General features: G+C 32.7%; 2 pseudogenes; both read right to left on the reverse strand.

The window, feature by feature from the left end:
* Positions 1–8,665: 8,665 nt before the first annotated feature.
* Positions 8,666–11,191, reverse strand: LOC149170743 (cytokinin riboside 5'-monophosphate phosphoribohydrolase LOG1-like; annotated as a pseudogene).
* A 2,976-nt stretch (positions 11,192–14,167) lies between these two features.
* LOC149170744 (cytokinin riboside 5'-monophosphate phosphoribohydrolase LOG3-like) lies at positions 14,168–22,575 on the reverse strand (annotated as a pseudogene).
* Between the last annotated feature and the right edge of the window lie 2,553 nt (positions 22,576–25,128).

Below are 25,128 nucleotides of genomic sequence, written 5' to 3' on the forward strand. Positions count from 1 at the left end.
AGGATGAAGTGTGGATACTCATTCAAAAGTTGCAGAAGATCCCAATTCAAATAATATTGCCAGAACTTGACGAGGAAGGAAAAGTCATATTGGACTCTAGAGAAGTCACAAAAATAAGAACCTGAGAGCTATGAAATCTATCAATTGCAGATTATCTCATCAACTGGAAGAACTTACTCTCTGAAGATTCCATGGGAGGACAAGAATTTTATACAGAAGCATCAAGAACTACTCAAGCGTTGAGGACAACACTTTTTGAAGGAGAGGGGCATGTTAGGTCCCTATACTACTAGGGTAACCCCTTATTATTATTAGTAAAACCCCCTTATTATATTGTTGTGCCCATGTAGTCCCCATATTGTTATTATTGTGCCCCATAGAAGCCTACTATTGTTATTATTGTGCCCTTACATTATTATTGTTATGTTGGCTTTGATTATATTATAACCCCTTAGACTCATATATATAGAAAGGAGGTCTTGTCATTTGGATCATCCAAGAATTGTTCATTTGTGTAATGTAAAGGAGGTGGCCTCCTCAAAGAGGCTTATTTCTAAGGTTTTTATCTATCTATTCTATCTTTTTGTGAGCTGGTTTCATAACAAGTTCTTTCTGAGTTACTGAATAAATATATAAATAAGATGCTAGATGAGTTGTCAAAAACTCTCCCACCAAGAAGAGAAATGGATCATCATATTAAGATTGATTTTGGTCCACCACCATCAGAAGGAGCTCCTTACAGGTTTTAAATACTATATTTGGATGAGTTTGAATGTCAATTGATAGATCTTATTGATGCATGATTCATTCATCCTTCTTAATCTCCTTATGGTGCTCTTGTACTCTTCTAGAGGAAGAAGGATTCAAATGAGCTAAGGATTTATATTGGCTATAAAACCTTGAAAAACTAGACTGTGAAGAATCAATGCCCCCTTCAACTAGGAATACATTTCTTCAACAGGCGGGGAAAGGAAGAAGTGTTCACAAAGCTAGACTATAGATAGGCTTACAATTAGGTATGAATAATAGAGGGAAATCAAAGTAATATATCCATGGTTATAAGGTATGGAAGTTATGAACTCCTACTTACACCTTTTGGTTTTTGCAATGATCCTACTACATTTTTGAACTTGATGAAATAAATATTCCATCCACCTTTGGATAAGTTTATCGTAATATACTTTAATGATATTATAATGTTCAACGATAATTTGGAAGAACATAAGAAACATTTAACACAAGTATGTCAGGCATTTGTACATCACCCATTATACTTAAAAAATACTAAATGTATGTTTTCCATAAAAGAGATACCATTTCTAGGTCATTAGGTTAATCAGGGATGTATTCACATGGACTTTGAGAAGATAAAGGGGATAAAAGATTGGGAGGAACCTTACAATGTGCATGACATGAAGGTATTTACTATCATGATCAAATATTATTGAAAGTTTGTGGAGGGTTATTCGAAGATAACCTCCCAATTTGAAAGACTTACTATAGAAGGATAGACCATGGAAGTGCATAGAGAAGAGCTCAAATGTAGGATTATGACAACTCCCATGTTGAAATTATTGGATTATGAGAGATTGTTTGTGGTGCACATAGATGCATTCGATTTTTCCATAGGAGTTTTGATGCAAGATGGACACCCCATTGCTTTTGAGAGTAGGAATTTAGAAGATTAAGAACGAAGCTATCACATTCATGAGAAAGAGAAGAAAGAAGTGGTACATTATCTTGTGGTGTGTAGATACTATATATTAGGGAATTTGTTTTTGGTTAAGACTAATAACATCACGAAGAGATACTTTGCTACCCATCCAAGGTTATCACCAAAATAGGCTTGATGGAAATCCTTTTTGGCTAAGTTTGACATGACGAGTGAATATAGGCCAAAGAAACTCAATGAAGTTTTGGATGCCTTTAGTAGAAAGGAACAGTTGGTGGTTCTCTAAGAAGAGGAAGAGAACATACCCACCTTGATAGAGAGCCAAATTTATTTGATTGAAGAAATATGGAAAAGAATTCATGATTTTTTGAAAAAGAACACTACAATGAATAACATAATGAAGTGAAGGAAGGAAAGAGGCAGAATCTCCCACTATACAATGTTCTCTTTTCTATGGATACCACATCTTGTTATGAAAATTGGTGGACTCGAGACAGAACTTTTGAAGTAGTGTGATAACTCAACTTGGGTTGACCACCCAAGACAGTGTAAAAATTTAACATCATTAAAAATAGGTTACTTTTAGGAGTCATAAGGTGAAATGTGGAAGAGTATGTACAAACTTTACTTACATTACAATAGGATAAGTTTGACACTAGAGGACAAGAAGGATTGTTACAACCCTTACCAATTCCAAAGAGCCCATGGGGGCATGTCTGGATGGACATCATCTAACAATTTCTAGTGGTGCAAGCATATAATAGAGCGTTTTTTATTGTATATAAATGCTTTAAGTACTCGATATTCATGCCTATGAAGTTTCCATGTAGTGTAGAAGAAACACCAGGGAAGTTATTCCAAAATGTGATGGAGTATTGGGGTCTTTCATAATGATTGTGTCAAATAGAGATATGAGATTAACAAGAAAGTTTTTTACCTCGCTATTCAAACTTGTTGGGCTTTAGTTACCACAAAGTTATAGTTTTCATCTACATACATATGAACAAACGAAGCATATCATATCCTTACTATAGGATTACCTCAGCCATTATGCGAGACCTAATCAGGAGAACTATCCATGCTTGTTCAATGCAAATCATTTTATTTACAACCTATAATACAGTGCAAAGTAGACACCCCATCGCAAGGATTGAAAGAAAGATATCATAAGAAATGTAACAAAGAGAAGGTTTGGGAATGATCAAATGAGTGGAATGAGTGGGAATTAAAATGATGGGCATGTTTTGGATGAAAAAGGTTAAGCCATCAAGAAGTATGACACATGCAATAAGCCAATCGAAGACACATGAGACATGTGATGAATTGACCCACTGACAAGTTAAGGGATGAAAATTAAGAGACCTAGGGAGGGAGAACTTGTGAAATATATAACCGTACAAAGGGGAGGAGAAGAGCCATCAAAAAAAGAAAATTCATAACACAAGGTGATGTATAATTAAGAAAGCTAAGACGACATGGATAGGTAGCTCGAATGGTCTACAGTCATGTAAATCTCGTGTAATATATGTAACCGCACAAAGGGGAGGAGAAGAGCCATGAAACAAAGCATAACAAAATGTGATGTACAATGACGAGAGCTAAGATGAGATGGATAAGTAGCTTGAGTGGTCTACAATTATGTATACTTGAGGGAGAAGAGAATTGAATTGAAGGATGTACTAGGATGGGAGCTATAGCGATTAGATTAGGGTGGTTTTAGATGCCATGTTCTCTTTGTATCCTTGTGATGGGTTTTGTCTATGCACTTTGAAGGAAAGAACATTTGTCTAAGGGATTTTTTGTATTGTTATTCATTTATAAAATAATTTCAGAGGGTTGTTTACTTATAAAATCTATGTACGTGTGTATGATTATATGTTGATGTATTTTACTATAAATAATTCATACAATGTCATAAAGGTGACAATAATATTATTTCTCTATATTGAGAAATTCTGCAACTTAATATAATATTAGAGCTTACAATATGAATGTATTATGAGGCATAGTATAGGTGAATTAATAATGTGCCACACTAAGGAGTCATGAAACACACCAATGTCGTATGGTTAAGGGATCATGGTTTTGAGTGTGGTTTGTAGCTGTGTGAACCCTTCGGGTAATGGAAAGACATTAACCAAACTTTCCCCTTTAATAAGACAAAAATTTCATATAAAACTCTATTCTCTTATTTTGTGTTTACTATGTTTGATTTCTCATGGCTTTAATGAATGTGTAGGTTAGGAGCTATAGAATATCATTTTGAAAGCATTAATGTTTTCTACACTTACAAGATATCATGGTACTCCAAACACATGGGAATCTACTAAAAAAACCTAATATCTTGAGATAAGCCATTAATTCTTTAAAATGATACAAAAATCTCAAGCTCATTAAAGTTTCAAACATTCTTCCTTAATTTTATTTTTTATCCTAATATATCATTGAATATTTCTTAAAATACCTTTATATAGATTTTTAGCTTGCAAAAAAAGGTTTAATGGCACAAAGCATGATTGAACATATAGACCAATACCCTCATCAACAAACTACCAAAAATCACAAGTCAGGGTTTTGTAAAATCAAGCCATTTATGAACAAACTACATTGGTCCTTGTTACTAAAAACCAGTTCCGAATATCATCAAACAATACAATTTTTGGCCAATGGAATCACAAGAGAGGGTTATCCTTTGTTGCAACTTAGTAGAAAGAGTGCAATGTAATTGATATTTCTTCCATTCAAGTCCTAAAATGAGTCTTTTGTCTAAATGCATCTTGCCTATAGAATCCATTTGATGAAACAATGTGAAATTTTTCTATGTACGTTAAAACCAAATTGTGTGGTATAAATGAGTTTTGTAATCTCTTATAAGTGTTTCTGGGTAGGTCTCATGTGATAATTGTACACATAATCACCTAATTTAGGGTTTCGTAAACACTTATATGTAAAAATTACATTAGTCCTTATTGACAAAAACCATAGCTCTAGATGTCATCCTTTGAAACAATTTTTAGCTAAAATAATAATATGAAAGTGGTTCTCCTTACTAAAAGTTGGTTTTAGGAAGCTAACATAATTGAATTTCTCCCATTTGAGTTAGAGTTAGAGTTCTATTATGAGTTGCAACTCATTCTCTAAATTAGCTCAGGAAAACATTATGAGTTTGGTGCAAGGGAAAAAAAACCCAAATCACTTAGCATAAATGAGTTTCATAAACTTTGGAAAGTCTTATTAAATGAGGACCATGTTAGAATTATACCTTCAATTTCTCAATATAGGGTTTTTCAAAATCGACCCCTTTGTGCAAAAATTGCATTAATACTTAACGAGGAAAATCCTTAGTTGTAACTTGGTGTTCCAAAGCAATCAATGATTCTAACATTCAAGTACCAATTAGAGTTTTATGCTAAAGGAATACCCTTAGTTGTAACTTGAATGGCCAATAGAATTATGCGAAAGGACTACCCTTAGGTGTCATGATTCCAAAGCAATCAATGATTCTAACATTCAAGTAACAATTAGCGTTTCATATCAAGTTGCAACTCATTTCGTGAAGCCATTGAGACCCACATTGTGAAATTGATTAGTGTAAATAAGTTTCATAAGATTGATGAAATTGATTAGCATAAGTAAGTTTCATAGGATCAAATAATTGTGTTTAGCCATGGCCCATATGAGTACAATGCCCACAATTACCCAATATAGGGTTTTTTCAAAACTAACCCCCTTATGGAAACATATTTTGGTCCGAAGCAAGAAAAATGCTAGATCCATAATTTTTCAAATTACACAATTTCCACTAGTGGTGTCATAAGGGATTGGTGCCACTAAGTACAACTTAGTGTCAAGAGGAAAAAAAAAGTGAGTTTCATAAGCTCCAAAAAGTGTGTTATTGCAAGGCTCGTGTGAGCATGAGACCCACATTTTTTGAGTTAAGGTTTTGTAAAATTGATCACTATGTTTAAAATTTCATTGGCCCTTACTCAAAAATACCTATATCTAAATATTATTGAGTAAAACAAATATGTAACAATGGAATAATAAGAAATAGGTTTCGTTAAAAGGGGTTATCATTGCAATGAAATCACTATTCTCCCATGAAAATCTATATTAGTGTTTTATAGCAATTTGCAACTTGATTCCTAGAGAAAGCAACGAACAAATTGGGGTACAAAAACCAAAACAAACAATACAAATGATTTCTACAAGATGCATTAAGTATGATTGATTAAATCTTATGTTATAATGTTATCCACAATAACCTGATTTAAGGTTTTGTAAAATCATTTTCTTTGTGTAAACATTGCATTGGTCCTTAATGAGGACAACCCTAGGTTTGGAAAGTGACAAATAAAATTATTTTTTGAAAATGGAATCATAGGATATAGATGCTCATAATTGTAATTTAGGGTTAGGATTCTAATGCAATTGATGGGTCCCCCATCGAAGTCTTAGTTATAGTTTTTTTGCAACTTGTAACACATATCTTAGAGCTATTTAAGGACACATTATAAACTTGGTAAAAGGGCATAAAAACCAAACTCAATAGTATAAATGAGTTTGATAATCTCTATAACATGTGTTTAGTTAAGGCCCAGGTGAGAAGGCTATGCACAATCAGCCAAGCCAAGGTTTTAATCATTGCATTAGTCCTTATAAAGTGGAACCATATGTTTAGATAATTTTAAATAAAATAATTTTTTGAAAATGAAGTCATAGGATATGGGTTTCCCAATTAATATAATTGATCCAAGGAAATTGATGGTTCATGCAACCAAATAACAATTGGAGTTTCTTGATGAGTTTTCATTCAAGGAGACATAATGGAGTTATTCCATGTGCATAAAAAAATAAAAATTTGAATAATACTAGAAACTTGTTTTTTGAAAGACTATGGGAACATGCTACCATTATTACCATAGCCAAGGATTTTCAAAATCAACCCCTTAGTGTAAAACTTTTATTGGTCATTACTTAGCTTGAATAATATTAGAAACTTATTTTTTGAAAGACTATGCGAACATGCTACCATTATTACCAAAGCCAAGGATTTTCAAAATCAACCCCTTAGTGTAAAACTTTTATTGGTCATTACTTAGCAAAACAATAGCTCTAGATATTGTCATATAAATCAATTTCTAGGCATTAGAATCACAAGAAAGGGAGTCAAGAGTCCAACACAAATATAAATTCACCCATCCAAGTCATAACTACAATTTTATTGTGAGAATATAAATTCATCCATCGTCATAGCTACAATTTTATTGTGAGTTGTAAATTTCTTTCTTAAAATTTTCGTTATTCCTTACTAAGCAAAACCAAACTCTATAGGTTCCTATTTCTAACCAATGGAATTATAAAAAAGGGGTTCCAATTATAACCTAATGTCAAAATTCCAACTTAATCAGGTCATGGTTAAAGTGTTATGGCAAGTTGTAATTCACTTATTGAAACCATTCAAATACACATTATGAATTTGGTGTGGTGGTGATAAAAATAAATTGAGTGGCATAATTAATTTCCATAAGCTCTTGTAACCATGTTTCTCCCAGGTTCTCCTAATCATAACCAAGTACCGAGATTCCAAGGCAATCAAAAGTAAAACCATTTAATCCATGATTAGAATGTTAGGGTGAGCTAAGTGCTGGCAGAGCCATGATAACAAAACGGTCTCAGTTTCCATACACAGATAGGGTTTCAAGTTGAATTTCCATCTGGAGGAAAGCACTGTTGGACTATGAGGTCCATGATAATCTCTCGAAATTCTCTTAGGCAGGCCCATCCAAAAACATGGATGGTATATTTTTCAATTCTTTCGACCACAGAAGTCCAACCGGGGCCAATTTAGTTCCTACATATTCTTCTCCAACCGGAGGCAATTTAGTTCCTAACTTCCGACATATTCTTCTCCCGTCCATCTTTCGACCACCATCTTTTCGTGAATTTTTTCGGTCATTAGCTTTCGAAGTGTACGATTTTATTCTCCAGTCCATCATACAACGACCACCTTCTTTTCGTGAATTTTTTCGATCATTAGCTTTAGAAGTATAATTTTACGAATTCATAAAATAAACAATTTGTAAAAAGCTTTTAGTCGTCTTTATTGGAATGTACTTTATCGAAACACCAGACTTCGACTATGTGAACACTGTCTTGGACTTAAGGATCTGCTGTTTTGCATTAGATTACCCTTTATATTACATTTCTGAATTATGCATTTTAATATTAATACGAGTTTTTCAGTGACAATCAAGAGCGACGAAATTACGAGGAGCATGGGGAAGACGGATTGAAGCAACAGGTACCTTGACCTGGTGCTGGTGGTTAATCATCATTTTCTAGTGAAGGTGGTGGAGCAAATAAGTTTACATTTCACACCAGAAATGCAGAAGATGTTTTTACAGATTTATTTGGTAGTTCAAGCCTTTTTGAACGCTTTACCAACACGGGTTAAAGAAATTCACGGTTTCATGAAGGAATGTATGGTGTTTTCAGTGGGAAAATATGTTTAGATATTTAATGTGTTCATCCACAGGGACTCACCATTTGCATATATAGACACCAGTGCCCCATAGAGTATTATGAAAGTAAATTATGCTCGTTAGGTGTCATCAACATCTGTTAAACAAGTAATTCTGGCAACAAATAATTGTTGAGAAATACATTTAACAAACACTAATAGACTCGAACATTATAACATTATAATGCAGACGAGAAATATCATTTTTTCTAGAAATATAATTCCCCTTGATTTATGTTGAGAACAATTGAGCATATGACACTATTTTTGTCTACGTCTATCATACAATTAGTTTCCCCATTCATAATAATTTGAGCAATTTCTTCACAGACAGAAGGCTCATGCCCCTCCACAAAATTTGTATATACTTAGTCCTGTTTTGCCATTTTAGTCTTTGCGGGTTCAATCCATTAGGTCTCCTGTGCATGTTTGGATATAATCTCAATGTTAAACTTGACGGCTTCCCGAATCTAGTGATCAATATCTGGATTGGAAGAATAGCCCAACTGGTCCACCTCCCATCACAATTTGGAAGCCACCTGATCAAGCCTTGGGACATAATCCTGAAGCAAATATTGAAATGGTGATCTTAATTAATGCTCACTTGAAGCGGACTTAACACATAATGTAGTGCTTAATAATGATTAGAACCTGAAGGGCTGTGGAAATTATTATTCGAAACACATCGAAGAAGTTGAGGCAGACATTATTGTGACATTCAATCCCTACCTCTAATTTCTTCAATAATTCTCTAGCCGTTGGAGAAGAGACAAGTATATAACGAGCTGTCGGACTAATGAATCCTTCTTGCACAGCTTTGTCGAAAAAGGATATCAGCGAGTTGTAGTAACCGTCTACATTCAGCACGCCAACCTATAAGCTAATTTGTTGTTAATCAATGAACATTGCATTTTAAAGATCCAAATTCTTCTGGAAAAAGCTGTCAGTAAAAACAAATTAATGAAGCCGGTCTTAAAGCAATTAGTTTCGATGTTTATAGTATTGATATTAATGAAAGAATTACCGGCTTGTCGTGTATACTGAGCTGAGCCCATGTTATCACCTCAAGTAATTCTTCCAAAGTTCCATAGCCACCTGGCGGTACAAATTTTATGAGTCTTGGGTTAAGCTCTCTGGATTTCTTTTCAGTAAAATTCATTCTGATTCTTGAGGTTTTTATTCTACCTGGTAAGGCGATGAAAGCGTCAGATTGCCGGGCCATTTCAGCCTTCCTTTGGTGCATGTCAGCAACGACTTTCACTTCGCCTACGGTTTCACCAGTGACCTGCAGCAGCGCAAAAAAAATAACAAACACCTTATACCAGATAAATCTGTGATGCTTTAACATACGTATTAGTACAATCACATTATTAGTCCTTACCTTGTCAACGAAAGACTTCATTTGGGTGTTGATCATTACTGGTTTAGCATATTCCATTATAATTTAAAGGTTTTATGGTAAAGTTGATCACTATTAATTTTGTATATTTTATTATAATTTGAAAGTTTTATGTAGAGTTTATTCTATAGAGATAAATTTGTTATAATTTTGGATAGAGTTGCAATATTTATGGCATAAATTTTATATATTTGTGAAGTGGTTCGTTCTTAAATTTTATTTGAAAACCAATCAAAATTAAAATTTTGAAAATATTTATTATCTCTCCCTTTCATTTAAGAAATCATTTGCATAAAAAATAGAGAGGAATAAGGTAAACATACTTACAAACTAGTAAAAACTATTATTTATATATTTTTAGGACTTTAATAAGTAATAATAGTTGGCAATTAATTATACTCTTCATATATCAATTTGCAATTTTTATGAAAGCATCATTTCCACTTGTGGCAAGGACAAAGCTGCCCTGCAACACTTCTAAGTAAATGTGGTTGATATTCACATCATTTTCATTTTCATATGCCAATTAGGATATCAAAAGAGTAAATTGTCATATTAATACAATTACATTAATAAGTAAATATAGTTGATATAGGTAGTTCTCTAATTTTGATATGCTAATTAGTATAAAAAAAATTGCCTTTATATTAGAGTATATTAATCACCTGTATAATTTATTAATACAATGGTTTTAATATAATAAATTAAAATTAACTATAAAAAATATAAACTATGGTATCATTATTTTATAAACTATGATAAATTATCATTATCCTTCACATTGCTATTTTAAAAAAAATGGTTATAAAAAATAAACCAATAATTGACTATAATTGAGAATGGTTAACCAATAATGGATGATGATTAAGGATTTAACGTAGTTGAGTATGCTTAGACTATACTACCGACGAACATAATCATATAATAAAGTTTGAAAAAACGCAATTGCGGACCATGAATTTAAAAAATAATAAAACCCTAGTTCCTCGTTCATGAAAATGACTTGCATGTACATATTTTTATTTTATAATAGAAATTCAGCCAAAAACAAAAGAGTTTTACATGAGTTTTACCTCGATGAGCGTCTTGGGAATGACCCTGGAAACAGAAATCGTAAAATTAGCAAAGCGATATGAAAATTTAAACCAAGTTTGATATTTATTTTTTAAATTTAGTCCAGTGGAATATTCATTTTATTTGAATTCTTCTCAAGCATTGGAGGATTTGTTCAAAACGAATTTAAGATATAAGTTTTTATACCCGAGTACATGGCCACCGCCTCCATGAACGGCCTGTGCAATTACACCCATAAGTCCTACGCTACCTCCGCCGTAAACCAAATCAATGTTTCTTGAAACCTGAGAAACCAAGCCAAAGAAAAACCGTTGTTAGGAGGATAATTAAGAAAATAGGGATTTAAGGGAGAAAGCAATAAAACCCTAAAAATCAAAGACAAAACGAGACGATTTACCAGCTCCTTTCCCAGCTCAACGGCGGCATCTTGATAATTACCTTTCTTCCCCAGACTGCTTCCGCAGAACACACAGACCTTCTTGAATCTTGACCTCGCCTTCTCCATTTTCATGTCCATCCCTTTCAGCAATCACTATCTTTGTCCCGCCGTCTCGCAGCTTTCTGTACTAACTATCTTTGTCCCGCTTTCTCGCGGCTGTTTGGACTCCGCTCCCGCGCCTTACACTCCTTTTATTATTCGGGGGTGATGGTCCTCGTGCTGCTGGACGATGTGTTTTCTCAGCTTCAAAATTACGATAATTAGCCACCCGAATACATGAAATAGTAAGGAACTACTTCATTAGCTGATATAGCATCGAACATAAAAATGTATTCACCCCAACACTTCCTACTTTATATGCGTGCCCAAGCCGCCTCCATGTTCCGATATCCAATAGTCGTCTCGTTTCTCCACATTAGCATCATTTACTAATATCTGCTGATTCGGTAAGTAAATTGAAATATGAATATATAATGAGTGAAATGGTTGTTATTTGGCATTATAGATTCATGCTTCTTTTTTATCGGAATTGAACTTGAACTTAGGTAATAGTGAGGAAATTTTCATTTTCCATAATTTTATAATTGTATTATTATTAATTATTATCGATACCATTGGTGGTCCAACTTACCATTAGGATATAGATGCTCATAATTGTAATTTAGGATTAAGATTCTAATGCAATTGATGGGTCCCCATGGAAGTCTTAGTTATAGTTTTTTTGCAACTTGTAACACATATCTTAGAGCTATTTAAGGACACATTATAAACTTGGTAAAAGGGCATAAAAACCAAACTCAATAGTATAAATGAGTTTGATAATCTCTATAACATGTGTTTAGTTAAGGCCCAGGTGAGAACGCTATGCAAAATCAGCCAAGCCAAGGTTTTAATCATTGCATTGGTCCTTATAAAGTGAAACCATATGTTTGGATAATTTTAAATAAAATAATTTTTTGAAAATGAAGTCATAGGATATGGGTTTCCCAATTAATATAATTGATCCAAGGAAATTGATGGTTCATGCAACCAAATAACAATTGGAGTTTCTTGATGAGTTTTCATTCAAAGAGACATAATGGAGTTATTCCATGTGCATAAAAAAATAAAAATTTGAATAATATTAGAAACTTGTTTTTTTAAAGACTATGGGAACCTGCTACCATTATTACCAAAGCCAAGGATTTTCAAAATCAACCCCTTAGTGTAAAACTTTTATTTGTCATTACTTAGCAAAACAATAGCTCTAGATATTGTCATATAAATCAATTTCTAGCCATTAGAATCACATGAAAGGGGTCAGGAGTCCAACACAAATATAAATTCACCCATCCAAGTCATAACTACAATTTTATTGTGAGAATATAAATTCAACCATCGTCATAGCTACAATTTTATTGTGAGTTGTAAATTTCTTCTTAAAATTTGCGTTATTGCTTACTAAGAAAAACCGAACTCTATAGGTTCCTAATTTCTAACCAATGGAATTATAAAAATGGGGTTCCCAATTATAACCTAATGTCAAAATTCCAACTTAATCAGGTCATGATTAAAGTGTTATGGCAAGTTGTAATTCACTTATTGAAACCATTGAAATACACATTATGAATTTGGTGTGGTGGTGATAAAAATAAATTGAGTGGCATAATTAATTTCCATAAGCTCTTGTAACCATGTTTCCAAGGCAATCAAAAGTAAAACCATTTAATCCATGATTAGAATGTTAGGGTGAGCTAAGTGCTGGCAGAGCCATGATAAGAAAACGGTCTCAGTTTCCATACACAAATATGGTTTCAAAGCACTGTTGGACTATGAGGTCCATGATAATCTCTCGAAATTCTCTTAGGCAGGCCAATCCAGAAACATTAATGGTATATTTTTCAATTCTTTCGATCACAGAAGTCCAACCGGGGCCAATTTATTTCCTACATATTCTTCTCCAACCGGAGGCAATTTAGTTCCTAACTTCCGACATATTCTTCTCCCGTCCATCTTTCGACCACCATCTTTTCGTGAATTTTTTCGGTCATTAGCTTTCGATGTGTACGATTTTATTCTCCAGTCCATCATACAACGACCACCTTCTTTTCGTGAATTTTTTCGATCATTAGCTTTAGAAGTATAATTTTACGAATTCATAAAATAAACAATTTGTAAAAAGCTTTTAGTCGTTTTTATTGGAATGTACTTTATCGAAACACCAGACTTCGACTATGTGAACACTGTCTTGGACTTAAGGATATGTTGTTTTGCATTAGATTACCCTTTATATTACATTTCTGAATTATGCATTTTAATATTAATACGAGTTTTTTAGTGACAATCAAGAGCGACGAAATTACGAGTATGTGGAAGACGGATTGAAGCAACAGGTACCTTGACCTGGTGCTGGTGGTTAATCATCATTTTCTAGTGAAGGTGGTCGAGCAAATAAGTTTACATTTCATACCAGAAATGCAGAAGATGTTTTTACAGATTTATTTGGTAGTTCAAGCGTTTTTGAACGCTTTACCAACACGGGTTCAAGAAATTCACGGTTTCATGAAGGAATGTATGGTGTTTTCAGTGGGAAAATATGTTTAGATATTTAATGTGTTCATCCACAGGGACTCACCATTTGCATATATAGACACCAGTGCCCCGTAGAGTATTATGAAAGTACATTATGCTCGTTAGGTGTCATCAACATCTGTTAAACAAGTAATTCTGGCAACAAATAATGGTTGAGAAATACATTTAACAAACACTAATAGACTCGACCATTATAACATTATAATGCAGACGAGAAATATCATTTTTTCTAGAAAAATAATTCCCCTTGATTTATGTTGAGCACAATTGAGCATATGACACTATTTTTGTCTACGTCTATCATACAATTAGTTTCGCCATTCATAATAATTTGAGCAATTTCTTCACAGACAGAAGGCTCATGCCCCTCCACAAAATTTGTATATACTTAGTCCTGTTTTGCCATTTTAGTCTTTGCGGGTTCAATCCACTAGGTCTCCTGTGCATGTTTGGATATAATCTCAATGTTAAACTGACCGCTTCCCGAATCTAGTGATCAATATCTGGATTGGAAGAATAGCCCAACTGGTCCACCTCCCATCACAATTTGGAAGCCACCTGATCAAGCCTTGGGACATAATCCTGAAGCAAATATTGAAATGGTGATCTTAATTAATGCTCACTTGAAGCGGACTTAACACATAATGTAGTGCTTAATAATGATTAGAACCTGAAGGGCTGTGGAAATTATTATTCGAAACACATCGAAGAAGTTGAGGCAGACATTATTGTGACATTCAATCCCTACCTCTAATTTCTTCAATAATTCTCTAGCCGTTGGAGCAGAGACAAGTATATAACGAGCTGTCGGACTAATGAATCCTTCTTGCACAGCTTTGTCGAAAAAGGATATCAGCGAATTGTAGTAACCGTCTACATTCAGCACGCCAACCTATAAGCTAATTTGTTGTTAATAAATGAAACATTGCATTTTAAAGATCCAAATTCTTCTGGAAAAAGCTGTCGGTAAAAACAATTTAATGAAGCCGGCCTTAAAGCAATTAGTTTCGATGTTTATAGTATTGACATTAATGAAAGAATTACCGGCTTGTCGTGTATACTGAGCTGAGCCCATGTTATCACCTCAAGTAATTCTTCCAAAGTTCCATAGCCACCTGGCGGTACAAATTTTATGAGTCTTGGGTTAAGCTCTCTGGATTTCTTTTCAGTAAAATTCATTCTAATTCTTGAGGTTTTTATTCTACCTGGTAAGGCGATGAAAGCGTCAGATTGCCGGGCCATTTCAGCCTTCCTTTGGTGCATGTCAGCAACGACTTTCACTTCGCCTACGGTTTCACCAGTAAACTGCAGCAGCGCAAAAAAAATGACAAAAAACCTTATATCAGATAAATCTGGGATGCTTATCACATACGTATTAGTACAATCACATTATTTGTCCTTGCCTTGTCAACGAAAGGCTTAATTTGGGTGTTGATCATTACTGGTTTAGCATATTCCGTTATAATTTAAAGGTTTTATGGTAAAGTTGATCACTATTAATTTTGTATATTTTATTATAATTTGAAAGTTTTATGTAGAGTTAGTTCTATATTGATAAATTTGTTATAATTTTTGGATAGAGTTGCAATATTTATGTCATAAATTTTATATATTTGTGAAGTGACTTTTTCTTAAGTTTCATTTGAAAACCAACCAAAATTAAAATTTTGAAAATATTTATCATCTCTCACTTTAATTTAAGAAATTATTTGCATAAAAAATAGAGAAGAATAAGATAAATATACTTACAAACTAGTGAAAACTATTATTTATGTATTTTTAAGACTTTAATAAGTAATAGTGGTTGCTTTAAAACAGCAGTTTAATGTTTTCTCAATTGCTCATATATACAGGGAATTCAATGAGGAAGCGGATAGATTTTCTAAAGAAGGCTTGCGGCAGGCTGTGGGCGCTTGGAGAATAACTGAACAGGAACATGATCAGATCCGTGTGTCGGAACAAGCTCCAAATATATAAATCTTCCACAAAAGTTGCTCTTTTATATGCGCTGGTTTTTTTCCTGTTTAGCGGTTAGAACAGGATGACAACGTTCCAAACTGATAATTTTACTCTTATGTTTTTATAAGCTCTGGTTTAAAGAGCGAACTATATTCTGGTCAAACTTTTATGCTTTGATCCTGGGTTGTTTTCCATATGTATGGAGGCCCAGGAAGCACTGCGGTTTTTTCCTTGAGAGTACATGCAAAGTAGAAATGGCTGTAAAAGCCGGGTTCAGCAGATGTTTTTAGAGCCCTGTAGGGGCGCTAATGATCCTTCCAGAGGAGTCTCGGCTCCTAAACAGGCAGTTTATGCAGAATGTTAACTCAAAAGCATTGTAACTTTTTTATATCTTATAAGAAAGTTCGTTTTTTCCTTGGAAAAAAAAAAAGTAATAGTGGTTGGCAATTAATTATACTCTTTCATATATCAATTTGCAATTTTTATGAAAGCATCATTTCCACTTATGGTAAGCACAAAGTTGCCCTGCAACACTTCTAAGTAAATGTGCTTGATATTCACATCATTTTGATTTTCATATGCCAATTAGGGTATTAAAAGAGTAAATTGTCTTATTAATACAATTACATTAATAAGTAAATATGGTTGATATACCTAGTTCTCTAATTTTGATAGACTAATTGATATACCAAAAAAAAATAACTTGTATATCAATCACCTGTATAATTTATTAATGCAATTGTTTTAATATAATAAAAATTAATTAAAACTATGATAAATTATCATTCAAATTAATTAGCTATTTAAAAAAAATGGTTATAAAAAATTAACCAATAATGGACTATAATTGAGAATGGTTAACCAATAATGGATGATGATTAAGGATTTAACGTAGTTGAGTATCCTTAAACTATACTACCGACGAACATAATCATACAATAAAGTTTGAAAAAACGCAATTGCGGACCATGAATTTAAAAAATAATAAAAACCCTAGTTCCTCGTTCATGAAAATGACTTACATGTACATATTTTTATTTTATAATAGAAATTCAGTCAAAAACAAAAGAGTTTTACATGAGTTTTACCTCGATGAGCGTCTTGGGAATGACCCTGAAAACAGAAATCGTAAAATTAGCAAAGCGATATGAAAATTTAAACAAAGTTTGATATTTATTTTTTAAATTTAGTCCAGTGGAATATTCATTCTATTTTAATTCTTCTCAAGTATTGGAGGAGTTGTTAAAAAAAAAATTAATATATAAGTTTTAATACCCGAGTACATGGCTACCGCCTTCATGAACGGCCTGTGCAATTACACCCATAAGTCCTACGCTACCTCCGCCGTAAACCAAATCAATGTTTCTTGAAACCTGAGAAACCAAGCCAAAGAAAAACCGTTGTTAGGAGGATAAAGAAAATAGGGATTTAAGGGAGAAAGCAATAAAACCCTACAAATCAAAGACAAAACGAGACGATTTACCAGCTCCTTTCCCAGCTCGACGGCGGCATCTTGATAACTACCTTTCTTCCCCAGACTGCTTCCGCAGAACACACAGACCTTCTTGAATCTTGACCTCGCCTTTTCCATTTACATGTCCATCCCTTTCAGCAATCACTATCTTTGTCCCGCCGTCTCGCAGCTGTCTGTACTAACTATCTTTGTCCCGCTCTCTTCCAGCTGTCTGCACTCACTATCTTTGTACCGCTTTCTCGCGGCTGTTTGGACTCCGCTCCCGCGCCTTACACTCCTTTTATTATTCGGGGGTGATGGTCCTCGTGCTGCTGGACGATGTGTTTTCTCAGCTTCAAAATTACGATAATTAGCCACCCGAATACATGAAATAGTAAGGAACTACTTCATTAGCTGATATAGCATCGAACATAAAAATGTATTCACCCCAACACTTCCTACTTTATATGCGTGCCCAAGCCGCCTCCATGTTCCAATATCCAATAGTCGTCTCGTTTCTCCACATTAGCATCATTTACTAATATCTGCTGATTCGGTAAGTAAATTGAAATATGAATATATAATGAGTGAAATGGTTGTTATTTGGCATTATAGATTCATGATTCTTTTTTATCGGAATTGAACTTAGGTAATGGTGAGGAAATTTTCATTTTCCATAATTTTATAATTGTATTATTATTAATTATAAAAAAAATAATATGTGAGTTTTATATATATATATATATATATTTATATATTTATTCTACTTTATTATAGAAATAATTTGTTGTAACATTATGCTCCAAAAATCATAATTTATATGACATTTGTTTATAAGATATTTTAATCAATTTAATTATATCACTTTATTACTGCAGAAGAGAAAATATAAGTATTTGTGAAATAAATCTCATCTTTTTATTTGTGACTATTATTAAAAATATTTAAGAATATTTAGTGGAGGTTAAATCTCTACCATCCATGTAATATGTATGAAGTTATTCCCCACGTTTATCTATGGTTGAACATTCTAGACCAACACAATGATTGACCTATGTTGACTAAGGTTGATTTTGGTTCATCATGGTCTTGTATCAATGCTCTAGATTTTATGGATAATGAAATGAAAAGTAAGATTATGAATGGAAAATTTCAAAAAAAAAAATATATATAAACATAATATAATGAAACCCAAATTCTATTAATGAAAGAAATAATAAAAGACTATAAAATGTAGAACAATATAAACTAATTGGAATGGTGGTAGCTTATCTCTAAAGTGAGAAGTTTCAACAACATACGTTTGCAAGATGACATTATAAGAGCCCTGAAATTTCTTTTTATCATAAAGCAATAAACCTTAACAAGCAAAAATCTAATCGTAAGAGACAAAGCACTTGAGATATTCAAGACCCTAAGCACTTGAGATATTCAAGACCCTAACGTGTTTAGTTGTTATGTCAAATATCTAGATGCGCAACTTTTGCATACAATCTATGTTTAGGATACACAATAGCTCGTTGAAAATATCTATCTAGGAAGTATAATTACGAGTAGGTCTAGCAAATCCATTGCAACCCCAAGACTGTAGATGAAAAAAGAATGCATCATTTAAGGCCTCAAAAATCCCCCAATTGTTTTAAATCTAAAAACCACCAAGTTAGAGAATAAAAGAATGCATCATTTAAGGCCTCAAAAGTTCCCCAAGTGTTTTAAATCTAAAAACCACCTAGTTAGAGAATAATGTTGAGTCAGTGAAAGATATGGGTGTCCACTTCAATTAGTTTGCCTTACTTAGGAAGCAATGATCCCCATTATCTTGTCAATTGGGGTTATTCTACGTGGTTGAGAGGATGGAATGTAATCCTTCCCACTCAAATTCAATTCTTGCAAGTGACATGATGGATGTTGAAACTATAAATAATATAGATATATTACTTTTATGGAATTCAAAACGTTGTACCTGTGAAAGAAAAGAATCCCCATTATGTCAAGTTTCCTTAGAAGATTAGAAAATAGTTTTACTAAATTTGACTCCTAATGAGCCACTTACTTTGCAAGGAAGCTAATTTGTCTTATTTTGACAATATAATATTAGAGTTATATATTGTATCAATACCCTTTATCTTGGAATCCATGATTTGATCCATTGTAACCTATTTAATGCGGTCATAACTAAGTTCAATAGTTGCCAAATTCTCAACCACCTCTAATGTGTCAAATTAAGGTGTAAAATGTGGTTAACGTAGTTCCACATTAAATATATGGTTTAAGCCAAAGAAAGCGGGGAAACTCAATTCAAATTAAATAACATTCATGATCGTGTAAGGCCTATATATGAGTGGTTTAGGTCTTTTGTGAGTGCCTTTGATTCCATATTTCTAGAAATGCAATCACACCTTATCACCAACCTGGAACTTGTATGAAACTGGATGTCGGTCATGTTGCTACTTATACTTGGCATTGCTTTATGCATGCTATCATGAAGTTATTGCTAGTTGTGTTAGATTTGGTCAACATATTTATTTCTTTATCTACCTTGGGATAAACATGGAAGGACCATTCCTATCAAAATGTAATGAGTAGAGCTACATCAATGGGGCGAAATGTTTCGAACCGTAAACACCCGTGAAAATGGTTGTGACCAATAGAGTTGTCTAGAGATTTATTGTAGCCATGTTGAATATATGAAGGACTTCATCCCATGTAGTTGGATGCTATGATTTGTGCATGTCCAGGATATGCACAAAAATCAAATAGACTAATTTTTTTACGTTTCCATCTATTTGAAAGTAGAAAGATATTCATTTTTTCAACTTGGTGTCCATTAGAGCCCAATTCTAGACTAGAAGGTAGTAATGAACCTACTATCCCTATTTGAAATAATGGTTTATGTTAGCTCAAAATTAATTGAAACACATTCGAAGAAGATTTCAACAATGGCTATATCTAATGTACTCTTCTTGTATTGTGCCAAAATGGCTACCTTAGAGAATTGATCGACAACCAAATAGTAAAAATCACTGCCATGTTTGTTGTAAGGAAACTTGACATGTAATTATGGGTACTAGCCCTCAAGGCTTTCTTAACTTATGTGGAGGATTGTATAACCTCGTAATAGAAGGTTTAACAATGACACAAATAGTGCATGATCTGAATTACCTATTGACTTCTTGCTATATTTTTAGCTAGTAGAAACATTTATATATTATTTATATTGTCTTCTCTACACTAGAAGAAATTTCCACCTCACTATAATGTGCCTCCAAAATCAACTCTACATGATCAATTAAAGGAACACAAATATGACCCTAACAGAACAAAAGTGCATCTTGGAAGTGAAGGTCTAAACTTTTTTACCTACCATTCACATATAATTGGGGTAACATGGATATTGTAATCCCATAGGAATTAAAAACTATAATAAGCACCCAAACTAGGGCATAGCTTAGATAATTTGTGATATTGTTTTTACTATCTTTCTTCTGCTTAACGTTCAAATGGAATTATTTCAATTAGGTGGAAAAATTATAATGATGGTGATTATGTAATATCCCTATCTACGAGAATTCTATTAGCTTGTGGTTAGTGTGGGTGATCATTTCCTTTCCTAGAATATAATGGTTCCACTATTAACATGTATGAAAATGAGAGTACATCACCCATTCATATATGGGATATCTATGAACAATCCTACATAGTGTTTTACTATGATAGAACACCAAATGTGCATGTTATGTGAGGATTCCATTTCTAACATAGTCAAAGGAATCTATCTCATTATGAAATGATAATTTCAGGTCTAACACAATGAGGAATGGTGAGGTCTAACACAGTGAGGAATGGTGTGACCTAAACGTGTTTAAAACCTTCAATAATTTCTATTGTGAAATAGACTAAGGAAACATGTATTTAGATCCACCCTTGATTGATTTACTGAAGGGCCATGTTATTGCACCGAGAGGCACTCTACAACCCAATATGGGAGAGATGTTATCATGTAGCATTACATCTAAAAATAATAAAGTAATACTTACATTAACAAATAAAAAATAGTAATAACAAAAAGTTGATGTCGGCCAATAAAAAATACTTTAATTTTTACCTTAATTTTACATCAACTTTATATAAAGAGATAAAGTAATTGAAACTAAAAGAAATAATTTACTTTTTAGTATGAGGGAGATATGTACATTCTTCACTACTTAATATGGAATAGAAAGAGAATAATATTATTGATATTACATGATGTTTAATTTATTTTATGTCTTGTTTACATGTAATGATTAAAAATAAATATTTTAATAACAAAAATATTTTACTTGGAGTCATAAATAAAATATTTCAATGTCCATATTAAAGAAAAATAAAGTAGTTTAAGTTTAATATATATATATATATATATATATATATATATATATATATATATATATATAAACTTCCTATTACTAGGGAGATGTGTAATTTATTTCATTTTTAAGATGGAGTTTACATATAAGGTCTTAGAAATAAGAGTAATAAGGAAAATTTTAATGTGGATTATACATCATTTTTTTCAGCATGCAGGTTAAATAAGTGATTTTAACATCAAACATATATATAAAGAGAGAAAGAGTGGGAGAATACTTATTCCATTAATAAGTGTTTTCCAATTAACGGTTTGACGGAGATTTATAATCGTGTCAATGTTTAATTTGGATTTGATATATATATTTCAAAAAATATTAATAATTAAATTTATCCATACATGAAAAAATATTAATTAAAAAAATATTCAATATGTGTGTGTTTCTATATATATATATATATATATATATATATAGAGAGAGAGAGAGAGAGAGAGAGAGAGAGAGAGAGAGAGAGAGAGAGAGAGAGATGCTCAAAACCAACATAGATCCATCTACCACTCGATGTACTAAGAGATGAGAGGAATAAAATATCTTGAGGTGCAAACCCTTCCTCAATTTCTGCAATCAAAAATAGGTTCTCATCTTGAGAGATTTGATCATTCTCAATGCTTGGTAGATTCATATTTATATGGATCTATGTTGATAAAAGATAATCTAAATACAAACCAATGGTATAAGTTGGCATGACCCATGAATATTATAAGATATATCAATATTATTTGGTATAGACAATTATGGATGACTTGGATCTTGGTAAAATCCATATGCAACCCATCTTCATCCATGATGTATCCAAAATACTAAAGTTTCTACATAAAAAACGGGAATTTTTAAAGATTTATACGTAACTTGTGTTGTTGCAAGATGCTTGAGACCCACTAAATGAGTTTTAAATATCCTTCCCTATTCTTCTTAAAGATGAGGAAGTCGTCCATATGTATGAGTGTAAAATAATTTGTGAATTACTGTAATATATCAGTCATCATCCTCATGAATGTTGTTGGACAATTAGTTATGGAAAATGACGCAACCAACCACTCAAAAAATCCTTCTTGTACTTGAACGTTATCTTCCATAGATTAGTTTGTTCATTCAAAATTTGGTGGTAGCCCAACCTTAGGTCAATATTGCTAATGTACATGACATGCTTAAGCTCATTGAGAATAACATTAATCCAAGGGATAAAGTATTGATTATTGACAATTATTTGTTTGAGAGCTATATAATCAACACCATGTCCCATCGTTATTTTGCAAAAACAACATTGAGCTCCCATGTGCTGAGAATCTTTGGTGAATATGGCCCTTTTTGATGAATTCATGATTCTAAAATTTTAATTCCTCATTCTCAATAGATAATTTCTATATATAGGTCCATTAGGTAAAGGAGAACAAGATATCATGTCAATTTAATATTTGACTTGATAGTTCAGACACACCCTTACAAGTGAGGTGAATATATCTCTATATTCCTCTCAAAAAAATTCCATCTAATTTTGTTGTGTAGATAGGCCATGTGGTTAAACTATGATAGTGATAGTGAGATTACTTTCACCTTTTGACTGAATCATGAGGAGCACAAATTTTCTATCATGACAGGTCATCTTTTATCACTTCTTTTTCATGAAAAAAGAAATTTCAGTAGTCAAAACTATGTCTAATACCTAGTAGAGCTAGTCTCCTAAAGTAATACTGACATTATGGGGCCTAGTATCATAAATAACATTATGTGTCCACATATAGGATTTTTCTAAAAAAAATCACAAAAATTGAGTGGGAAAACGTCACATATAACCTCATCTTTGAAGGGCCTGATGTTATATAATAGTTGACATTCTTTTGTAATGTTGACATCTCATCACTAGCTCAACCAATTGATAATGCATGGTTTAGAGTGTTCCACTGATGAGTTTTGAGTGACATCTAGAAGATCTAGTATGACCATTGATGTATTATAAATTCATACCTTGAGATAAATATTGTGTAATACAATGGCCTGAATCCTTTTCCACAAATTTTCTTATCTCACTCTTACCAATTCTTAACAAGTGTCTAATGGTTGATAGATTCAATATTTTAATGACCTTGGTTGATATTAAGTTCTTCTAGATACCACTGTTAAAAATGAAATGTAGTGGAGTCCCCTTCACCCACAATTTTTAATGGAAATGATACCATCTTCCTTAGATTCCTCTCACTCTTTCTAAAAATATGGTTGGATCATTACAATAGTGATGAAAGTAGTAATTTATACATCAATGATTTTATATTCCTTGCCTCGTTGTCTATCAAGGTCTGAGCTATCAGTTTATTTTTCTTCCTTAAGCTCAACTAGAAATGACTATTTTGAGTGATAATCATCAATGTTGTACCAAGGTATTTTGTGAAACACACATAATTATCTATAATACTTCTTCTACTTTCCATTACACTTCCTTACACACACCTTGGAGTAGCTATCTTGAGATTTTTTCTCCTTCTACTGTCATTTAGTTTTTTAGTTAAAGGTTGTTGTATCATCCTTTTGTTTCGAGAATTTTGGAAATCCCAACTTCTCTTTATTACTTTCCTTAATTTTTTATTTATAAATTTTGACAATATATCAATAAGCAACTCCTATTGAGGAGATGTCCACAAAGTCAATCTATATTTGGAGATACCCATAGGCCTCTATGGTTCTTCACATTTAGATGTCATTGAATCTCAAATACCCAACATTGAGTACAAGGTATGGAAAATATTTTTGTAGTCCAACAACATATAGTCTCTCCCTTAATGAAACTTTGTCCATATCATATATTTATTATCATAGTTTCCAATAAAGTAGAACTCCTCCTTCATCACTACAACATTCTCACAAACAATTGCCTTGGGAATGGACTGAAAGAGAGAAAATAAAATATTTTCAAAAATAAAATAAAATTATGATAATAATCCCCTCACAAATTTAACCATTTCACCAAAGCATCTGCAACGATTTATCTTTAAAAAAAAGGTATAGCAAATTTAACTTATAACTTGAAGGGTGTCACATATATGAAATGGATACTTATTGAATATGCATTGGCTTCCATTGGTGATCATTCAAGGATATAGGAAACATTTTTCATCCTTTCATTTCTCTATCATGTGAGGGCCCTCAAGCAACAACTTGATAGATATCCTACTTTTCCATCTCTTTTTATTCAATCACGGGAGACTACTTGAGAAAATGAAAGTGGTTTTCCCTAAGATTAGATTAAGACCCAGCCTTTTATAACTTAACCTCATTGGGAACATGCACCAAGGAACAAAAAAGATGATACCACTCTTACACCATTGATTTGGATTATAAAGAAACAAATGAAAGGAAAGAATAGGAAAGGAAACATGTACAAAAGATATTTCATAAGCACAATAATATAGTGAAACACATATTTCGTTAATGAAAGAAATAGGAAATGATTATAAAATGTAGAGAAATGCAAACTAGCTACAATGGTTTTAGATCAACACGAGAGGTGTGTTAGCACTTTGTAATTTCCTTTAGGCTGAAAAAGGATTATAAAGGTAACCACATACCACTTTTAGGCTAGAATATAGCCCTTCTAGCCTTGGAGAGGGCTCTCTCACTAAGGTTTTCTCAGTCAA

This window comes from Pinus tabuliformis, chromosome 4_2, assembly GCF_031772625.1.
Source record: "Pinus tabuliformis cultivar Carrire ecotype Pingquan chromosome 4_2, CPIR1, whole genome shotgun sequence".
NCBI lineage: Eukaryota > Viridiplantae > Streptophyta > Pinopsida > Pinales > Pinaceae > Pinus > Pinus tabuliformis.